Source organism: Trachemys scripta, chromosome 9 (genome assembly GCF_013100865.1).
Source record: "Trachemys scripta elegans isolate TJP31775 chromosome 9, CAS_Tse_1.0, whole genome shotgun sequence".
Lineage (NCBI taxonomy): Eukaryota > Metazoa > Chordata > Testudines > Emydidae > Trachemys > Trachemys scripta.
In genome coordinates this window covers 40,920,402-40,930,902 of record NC_048306.1, presented here as the reverse complement: position 1 = coordinate 40,930,902, position 10,501 = coordinate 40,920,402, and positions in this window count along the sequence as shown.

The following is a 10,501-nucleotide window of genomic DNA, read 5'->3' as shown; positions in this document are numbered from 1 at the left end:
AAGAACAGGAGTACTTGTGGCACCTTAGAGACTAACAAATTTATTAGAGCATAAGCTTTCGTGGACGTGGGCTGTAGTCCACGAAAGCTTATGCTCTAATAAATTTGTTAGTCTCTAAGGTGCCACAAGTACTCCTGTTCTTCTTTTTGCGGATACAGACTAACACGGCTGCTACTCTGAAACCTGACAGTAGATAGGGAACTGGGCTAGGAGTCAAGAGACCTTGTTCTGCCATCAAGCTGGCGGCGTAGCCAGGACATGTGGCAAGTCACCTCAGCCCAGGTGGTCAAAGGTATTTAGGTGCATAACTGCCATGGCGGTGAGGCACCTACATACTTCTGTGGATGTGGGGCCTTCTCCTCTGTATGTCTCTGTTCCCCTCCTGCCATTTGCGATTTAGACTGCAGGTAGGGACTGTCTCTCACTACGTAGGCACAGTGCCCTCCAGAGCCTAAGCTTGAGTGAAGCCTGTGTGGAAGTTGGGAAAAGCGCAGACATCTTAGTCTTCCAGGAAGAGCAAGAGTCAGGCTAATTCTTCTATTTAATAACGTGAGACTTGAAGGCCTAGAGCAGTGGTTCCCAAACTTTAACAACCTGTGAACCCCTTTCACTAAAATGTCAAGTCTCGCGAACCCCCTCCTAAAAATGTCTATTTCCAGGGATTTTCTCCTTTACCTGAGTATAAATTATAAAAGCAGTGATCTTGGAAATATAAAATTTGTTTTTATGTTATGCTTATTACACACTATTTATTATTAATTATTTATCATTACAGTATTTTCATTACATTATTAAAATGGCAACACTCTTCCAAGAACTCACTTTCATAGCTTGTATCAATTTGAATAAGCCTGTTATAAGACAAAGCTCCTATGTTTCATCAAGGGGTATCAGATGTGAAACAGCATGAAGGTATTTAAGAAGCCAACTCAAAGAGTTCCTCCTACACAAGCATTCAGATCTTGAGCAGTCCAGGCCAACACCACATGTTACAACAAAGCTTAAACTTGTTCTTCATAATAATTTAAAAAACAATACTAGCTGCCTGTTTCATTTTAAAAACAGCAAAAAATATCCACCTCCCTTTCCATTTCTTATAAGGAGTCTTGAAGTTTAAATCTTCTCAGTGTGATAGATAGACTTGCTTTGATCTGCTTAGCTCTTGGAAGTCCAGAGGCTCCAGGCTGCTGGCCACATGCTGCCCAGAGTTCCTAGTGACAGCTCTGTCCGCCATTAGGGAATTTTTTTTCCAAGAACCCCCTGTAACATTTCGCGAACCCCCAGGGGTTCACGAACCCCAGTTTGGGAACCACTGGCCTAGAGGAATGGGAGCAGACTGTAAGAGATACTGTTTTGACCTTGTGTTAGATAAGAATGGAAAGTAGACTGTGGCAGAAATTAATGAGAAAAAGTGAAATATCAAGAAGGAATATGTATAAACAAAATGCAGACAGGGCCGCCTGGTGGGGGGGTAAGGGGGCAAGTGGGGCAATTTGCCCCAGGCCCCGGGTCCCACAGGGGCCCCCATGAGAATATAGTATTCTATGGTATTGCAACTTTTTTTTATGGAAGGGGCCCCCAAAATTGCTTTGCCCCAGGCCCTCTGAATCCTCTGGGCAGCCCTGAATGCAGCTGTTGATCATTACTGTATGTGACAAAAGGTATATGCTTGCCTTAATTGTTTATCTAATGGAGACCTGCCTCGGGAGGGGAACCCCTGCCCGTGAGTACTCTCTCCTTCCAAGTGTCAGGAAAATAAAGCTGCCTCTGGCTTGTTGCTTCAAACTCAGAGTGAGGACTCATTTTTCTCCAACACCTGTAAGTGGTATTGTAAGAATAATGTGAAAGAGTGGTCAGCATCCCTTACAGGATTAGCCCTTCAAACGGAAACTACAGAGATTAATTGTCTTATAAATAGTGAGAAATGTACAAACTGGAAACCTTCCGAAACAGGTTTGCCCTTTTCATTGTTAACTAGGGGAGATAACTCACCAGGCAAACACATATACAAAACAATCAAACAAGGAGCAGCAGGCGGGTTTTTTTCAACGCCCTTCATGGTTTCACTCGGTCTGTTACAATGGCTGGTGATGTCTCCTGCACCGAGAGCTGCCATGTTCCTGGTACTTTGTCAGAATGAGCTTCCTGGTGGGAAGAAGCTCAATGGTTAGGACATAGGAGATACCACTGCCCGTTGGAATGCATAGGCAAATAAGTCATTCAAAGGTGTGGTAAGATATGTTCTACTCTTTTAAAAAAGAATCTAACCTCCCTTTTCTCATTCATTTGCATAATGAACTGTATTGACTCATTAACCTAGGATTTCAAGCCAGCAGCTTCCTATTTGATTGCTAATTATTTATTACAAGCTCTTTAGACCAGGGACAGTCATTTACTATATGTTTCTATAGCACCTAGCCCAATGGGGTCTGGGTCTGGGTGGTCAGTACCACTACCACAATTTAAGTGTTTCTTCTTCTTCTTCTTCTTCTTCATCATGATGTATTTCAGAATTATTTTTCCATTATTTTCTCTCTTTTATAAATCTATGTAGCTGGCGTTTTCCTTAACCCTAGTTTCTATTTGGAAATAATCATAATTCGGCTGTGTCTCTGCTGCAAGGGGTGTGATTTGCAGCTCCTGTCGACATATCTGTCCTGGCTTTAGTTTGGCTAGCTTGATAAAATAGCAGTGAGAACAAGGTGGCATTGTCTGCAATGGGAGCCTAGCAATGACCAGGAGAGTGAGGCAGCCTTGTACAGCCTACACTGCTGCATCCTTCTTGTTGTTTCTAATGAGCTAGCTAGATTAAAGCCAGAGCAGGTACGTCCAAATGGGCTGCAAATTAAACATCCGGGTAAAGTGGAAACATAGCCTTATTCAGCTCCTAGAAGTATCTGGGACTTCATTGATGTCTCTGATGACAGCTGGTAGTGAAGGCAAAGCGTGACTCTACCTGATCAATGTCTAGCATGCAGCAGAACAAGAGATGAGGGAGGAAGGATGGTCCTGGACTAGGAATTGGGAGGTTGACTGTTATTTAGCATTTGTTTGTGGTAGCTCTCGGAAAGTGCTAGGCATCTTGCAGACACCCAAGAAGGGATGATCCCTGCCCTGAGAAGCTTATGATATAACCATGGGTTGAACTGGGGATCTACACCTTCAATTTCTTTAGCTCATAAAGAATTATATTAGAAATTACTGTATCAATTGCATTTTATTCCAGTTACGATCCATCATATTTTTGCTACTATCAAGATGCTCTGTTGGAGGGATTATGGGGAAAAGGGAACATACTTGCTCATGTGGTGGTTGTGTCCAGAAATTAGTCAGTTTGAGTAGGAAATTATTAAAGAGATTCATCTTATAACTAAATGCCAGCTTCCCAGAGATCCCCTGACCCTAATGCTCCAGTAAAGGAGCTACATTTTAAACAGAATGACAAAATAATTTCTTTTTTTATTGTTAGCAGCAAGACTTTGTATTGCCAAAATGTGACTTCTCCTCCTATCGAACTGTGCTATAGTAAAATATGGACTGTCCTTGTATGGGAAAGCTTTCACACCAAGTACGTACACCAAGTATGTACAGGTCTGTCGCATCCTACACGCATTTAACATGCGCAATTTCAACTTTACGTGGTCGGCAAAAACAAACCCTCCCCCCCCCAAAAAGAGAAAAACAACAGTTGTAATACTATACCTGTAGTGCGGGTGATTTTGCCCGCCATTGAACCCCATGGGGTTTTGGCTATACGCGGTTTTCGCTTTACGGGCTAACCACAGAACGGAACCCCCGCGTAAGATGAGACAGACCTGTACACAAGTGCCAAAAAGGTGAGTCTCTTGCACCAACAGAAGTTGGTCCAATAAGAAATAATACTTCACCTGCCTTGTCTCTCTCAAAAAGAGGACAGGTATATAGAAATTTGGTCACCCTTTTAGCGTACTCAGAGGAGGAGGACTTCCCAAATAGCAAGCCAGAATCTTTAGCCAGGTTATTTGAATATTAACCTGAACCTGAATAAAGTAATGTACAGTGTAGTATAGAAACATTATATTGTAACTCTATATTAATAAAAAGTTTCCAAAAGCCCCCTCAACTATGGGTTGTGTTACATCCAAGTCCCTGCCCTGATCTGTGCCTCAGTTTCCCCATCTGTACAATGGGAATGATCCACTCATCCACCTCCCCAGGGGAATTATGTGGCTGAATTCATTGATGTTTGGGTGGTGCTCTGTGACCTTCAGATAGGAAGTGCTAGAGAAGGGCAGACAGTGATAAAGGTGACTCTATATGAGTGACTCTGCACTGTGTCTGAACTTGATTTTCATGGTTCAGTCTTGCAGTCCTGCCGTGCAAGACAATTAGTCCTGAAATCATGCCAAGTATCATCTAGTTGCATCAGTAATGGGAATTATTTACTCATTTACTCTCAAATCCATTCCTACATCGAGCTGTTTAGGCACAAGTTACAGAGGTTTTAAAGGATAACTGTTAGTGAACTATCCCCGTTTGTGATCTGGGCTCGGCAAGTTCTAAGAGCTGCCACCCTTGGTTTCACTTGAAGCGCTTATGACTTTTGTCTCTGATTCCTCGCTGAAGTGGCTGTAGCCTCCTGCCTGCAGACTGTACGTACACCTCTACCTCGATATAACGCTGTCCTTATAGGTGAAACTGCGTTATATCGAACTTGCTTTGATCCACCGGAGTGCGCAGTCCGCCCCCCTCCCCCCCCGAAGCACTGCTTTACTGCGTTATATCCAAATTCATATTATATCGGGTCACATTATATCGAGGTAGCGGTGTACCACGTCATTAGGCAATACGCATGATTTTGCTGATCCTTCTGACCAGTGCTTTGCAGGAGCTGCTGGCCGAGAGCCAAGCATATGGCGGCGGCTCTTTCCCAAGGTAAGGATGGCTTCTGCATGGAGGATATAGAAGATTTGTGTGTTGGTGGGGAGAGGGGGAAGTTCCCTGTCTGTTGAGCAAAATAGCCAGGAGGATCTGGAGGAGGAGCACTGAAAGGATTGGAAGCTCCATCCAGGGCCGGCTCTGGCTTTTTGGCCGCCCCAAGCAACAACAACAACAAAAACCCCGCGGCGGCCAGAACGGCAAAGCAAAAAAAACAACCTGCGGCGCGGCCGGAGCCAGGGTGCAGGGGGAGGGAGAGGGAGCGGGGGGAGAGAGAGAAGGGGGGTGGCCATGGCTTCAGCGGGGCGCTGCCACGTGGCCCCTCCCGCCGTGCCCCCTGCCGGGAGGGCTCCGCACCACTCCGGTCGGCTGGGAGGGAAGGACGCAGGCTGCCCTGCCGGGCTTGCTGCAGGGCGCTCCCGTCCTCCATGCCACTGCCCCCTACAGGGTGGCCGGAGCGGAACAAAAACAAACAAACAAAAAAGCGGCCATGCCGCCCTAGGATTGGGCGGAATGCCACCTCCTACAAGCTGCCACCCCAAGCACCAGCTTGCTCGGCTGGTGCCTGGAGCCGGCCCTGGCTCCATCGCAAGAACTTGCCAGGCTGGGGAAGACAAGGTGCTCCCTTTGCTCTGCTCTTCTGTTTCCTACAGTTGCTTTAGAGGAATATGCAATTCCCTATTCCCAAGACACCTTGATGTGCGCCCCTAGTGAGCACACAGAGCAGATACCTAGCACCCCTCTTGTCACTCTCAGGATGTGTCCGCACTAGCCCTTAGTCCCCACCATTGCGATAAGGTGCTGGTAGCCACCTTGAGCCAGAGTCATCCCTGTACGGCTGGCTCAGGCACTGGCATAGGGACAGAGGGGAGGCAGCATATGCCTCAGGGGCCAGTGTGGCCTTTGGGGCAGGCGTGGGTAGCCCTCCCCCCACTCTGGCCTGCTCCAGAATGCTCCCAACAGTCCTGCAGAGGTCCCCCCAGCACTGGGGATATTCCTTAGGAGGCCTGTGTGCCTGCCCTATTGCCCCTCTGCACCAGCCTATCTGCAAAGGGCCATAGGGTAATGATACATTGTCACCGAGAGCTGCTCTGAGCCAGGCCAGACAACCCAACGGAGCCCTTGTTCACACTAGCTCTCCACCAGCAAAGCTGACACATTTTAGGGAAAAAAGACTAGTGAAGGCAAGGCCCTAGAAAACTCCCACGACCTGCAAGAGTTCAGTTAGTGTGAAGTCTGTTCTACCAGTGGGGGGAGGTGAGGCACAGAGAGAGCCAATGACATGCGCAAGGTCTGAGTGAGTCAGCGGCAGAGCCAGGAACAGAACCCAGGAGTCCTAACTCCCAGCTACCTGCTCTCCCCGCTGCACATGCTGCGTTCTCACAGGCAGGAGAGCGAAGGAGAGTTGTTTATTACTTCACTAAAGTCTGAGCTACTTGGGAAAACGCTGCTGTTATAACCCCAGCACACTCCTTTACGGGGCTTGGTCAATATTTGTTTTCTCCTGGCAGTTTGGTCTTCTTGGGCTGTTTGCACACTGAGATCTCAGCCCTGTTCACCTGCTCTCTTGGCCCATCTCTTGCACAGCCGTGTCTTCAGCCTGCCTTGTTTGCAGGACAATGAAATATAGTTCAGTCAGTCCCAAAGAATCTTTCTAACCCAAATCTCGTCCACTTGGTTTCTTTTGGGGCTCGGGGAGAGGGCTGTTACCCTTTGAAGACGATCCCTGTTTCTCCCTGTAGTCTTGTGCCTCCCATATTCAAAGCAAAGGCCAATTTAAGCCATTGAGCAGCAGGTACAGTGGGCACTCAGGAGCCATGAGGTTTGAAATGGCACCCTCTACACTGCATGCAATGTCCATGAGATGTGCCAGCCTCCTCAGGCTAATACTTGGTGCTTGCCAACTTTGCCAGGATGCCTACATGCTTCAGGTACTCAGTCTACCTGGGTAGATGGAAGCTTCTGGTTTTTGACATTATGCCTGGCAATGCTCCTCTGGCATGTGAGAGCCTGGGTGAACTACCATCTTATCTGCTTTTATTGCCTTTATAAACTAGATTATATAAGGTTTCACCCTGTTTCATGCAAACTTCCAATAAACCACAGCTCAGCCAATCAGTTATTTACAGGGAAACATTTCCAGGTGACCTGTTTGTTGGGGGTGATGGGGGTGGGAAATGGGCGTGTGGCCCTTTTTTGTTTTTTTATGATCAATGATAAAAAAAGTTTTTTTCTTAATTTTTTTTGCGTTAAAAATCCAGATCTTGTCTATTGTGTTTTTCTTGGCAGTCTCTATGGATGACTGGAGAACTGGTAGATTTATGACACTCCAGGTACTGAGCAAGGGAAAACCCTTGAGAGGGAAAGTGATTGTTTAATTCAGACTGTTTAAAATTCTTTGGGCTGGTTTTTGTTTGTTTGATTTTTGCCAAACACCCAACAAGCCATTGGCGGGGGGGGGGGGGAGGGGGAGGACGACTGTTGAAGATTTAACACTGCAGCTCCCCTAGTTAAAGGCTGAAGAAACTCCTGATCACATTTCTGGGTTCTCCAAGGAAACCTCCAGCAAAATAAGGAAGACCAGATTTTAAGGCAAAATCAAACACAAAAAAAAACCGTAATAAAAGCAAATCAAACTTTTTTCAGGCGTCCTTTACATAAATCTAGTTCATTTTCCTCACCACCAGTTGGCTTTAACAGGGTGTTGCTACCTGCCTCTTTGGGAACTGGTTACAAAAGAATAGTCCCCGTGGCATGGTTAAAACAGTCGGCTCTTGTGGTGAAGATGGGACCGAATGAACCATTTGTTAACCACTTTCCTAGGTGGTGCCTGAGCCAAGGAAAGATCCAGTGTTTGATTTGGGAGATGCTTGAAACAGGATTCTGCCTTGCAGTGTAACCAGGACCAAAGAGTGTTTTATCTGTGTCGGGGGACTGCCACACTGTAGCCTGGTCCCATAACCAATTACATCCCAAATTACAGGGTAGCTGGCACCGTGTCTTTCTATAGCCCAGTCTACACTATAATTCAAATTGAATTAGGCAGATCCATGATAAAACATGCTGGAAATGTGTCACATCCCAGTGTAGACATGGCTTTTGCAAACCATTTTATAGCCTCGGGCCAAGATTTTTTTCTGAAGTGACTAGTGATTTGAGCAGCCCAAAATTGAGACACCTCAAAAAGGCCTGACTTTTAGTGATGAGTGCTCAGCACTGTCTGAAAATCAGACCCTTTTTTGTCCCCCAGAAACGGAGACATGCACAATCACTGGTCACTTTTGGAAAGTCTATATAATGGCTAAGATGTATCTAGACTGGGATTTGGTCTCTTTCCAGGATAAGCTATGTCCGAGCATGGCTCTGTCTAGGATGCTAGTCTAGACATTGGTTGTGACTCTCTGCCCTCTGTAGCTAATTGCTGTATCTTAATGGCTTTGGCTGAACAGGGGTCACTGGCTGTATCCACTCTGAATCTGAGCCCCCATTCAATATCCTCGCTGTCCCCTAGAGAGATCAGCAGAAAGGCAGCATTGATCCTGACCGGCGGGGGGGGGGGGGGGGAAGGGAGGAAGCAGTTGGGGTGATGACTCCCATTGCTCCATCTCTCCCATTGATGCATACACTGATTCTTTCACAGCAAAGGCCATGCAGTCTGAGAACTCAGCTGACGGGGATGTGAGGGGGAGAGAGGACTGGTAATGTTGTGCTCCTCGGCAGCCTGATTTGTGATTAGCAGTGCTAGTTGAAGCCCTGTTGCCCTGTACTCTTGACCCACACATTTTCTCTGGCGTCAGCCCTATCTGCCTCTGTTGGGAGGAATGGGGAGGGGCGGGTGTGTATGTGTGTGAGTGACATGGCTTCTGAAATCGTAGTGACTTCTGTAGAGTCAGGAGCGAGTTGACGGCTGGGTCCCAGCCTAGGGCAATGGGCCTGATTCTTTTCTCACGCTGCTAAATCAGGAGGCGCTTCATTTGTGTAGGCTCAAGCCCAGGGAGGTTCCCCAGAGCAGTTCCAGTGGTGCTGGCTGCCTCCATCACACCCTGTTCATGCATTGCATTCTCTGCCAGCTAAGTTTTATTATTTCTTCCGTTACAGTAGAGCCCTGAGCCCCAGCTGAGACCGAGGCCCCATAATGCCAGGACTGTGTTCAGTCACAGTGTGAAGCATTCCCCGCTCTGGAGAGCTACAATCTAAATAGGCAAAACCAAGCAAGTGGGAGGAAGAAAGATTGTTGCTCTGCCACTGACCTGCTGGGTGACTTTGGGCCAGAAATTGTACCCAGGTCTCCTCATTCCTAGTCTAGGGCCCTATCTCCTGAGCTAGCTCCATTCACTTCTCCTTCCACGCTAGCCTCTGCCTTCTTTTTCCATGCTGCTCCCTAGTATGGCAGGGCCCCTCTCCCCCACCCCAGCATCTCAGCCATTCTCTACTGCACTCTTTCTCTTCCCTTGGCAAGCTGCGATCTAGCCCCTGTGTTTCTAATGCAGTCAAAAGCTGTGAAAGTGCAACTTCTGCAGAGATGGTGGGAGGGGCGGAGTGATCCCTTTAGGCCATGGGGGTCAGAGACTGAACCTAGGGGGTGTTCTGATCCAGATCTGAGCTTTGGGCATTCAAATCCAGAGTTCATGCCTGTCTCTCTCTAACCATTATCACGATATCATGACACTGCAGCATCCTCTGCTAACTCAAATGCCGTGATTTTGTAATTCTTTATTGTTCCCATAGCACCCAGAGGGACCAATCAGGATCAGGACACCATTGTGCCAGGCACTGCCGAAGGCATGGTCTCACTCGGACGAGTGTATTGCTGAATTGGCACATTGGAATTTGGGGAAGAGGGGTGGGTTGTATAATCATTTTAGTTCATTCATAATTAAGGCTACGATTTTGTCAGAGAACTTGCCCTAGACACCAATTCAGTCCCACTCAAAGCCTATTTGGAGGGCTGAAGTGGTGCACAGATCTTGTGTGAGCCCTCCGAAGAGGGGGTGAATTTGCCCCACAGGAATATATACTTGCTATTCACAGAGCGACACATCTTGGGGTGTGAGAAGGGATGTTTTTAGTGACCTGCAAGTCCTCAGAGCCAGGTGCTGACACAGCCTGCTGAGATCAGGATTATCCAGTGAAAATCATGGGGAGGGGGGCTGACAACAATATTCTGAAGGCAGCTTAGATGAGCATGGCTTTTCTTTTCATCGCTTCCTGCTTTGCAGGCTGGCAGCTTGGAGAGGTCAGCATGGCTCTGGGAGTCCTGCTTGTGCATTAACCATTGATGCAGAGCATGTGAAAGGAAATGAAACATGGATTTTTCAGGGGTCTCACAAAAAGCATGAGGGGAGCACGTGGCAGTGGGGATACTAGAAATAGATCAGTTAGACTGAGAGATAAGGGCCAGTTTTTCAAACAGCTTCAGGTATCCAATTAAGAGCCAGTTGTCTAGGTTTCAATTGCTGTTGTGGTAAATGTACATGCAAATAAAGGTGCAATTCACACACATGCTGCATACACAATCATGCCCCAATCTTTCTGAATATTTTTATTTATGATCCCTACATGCAAGAAATAAATCAAGAATCTC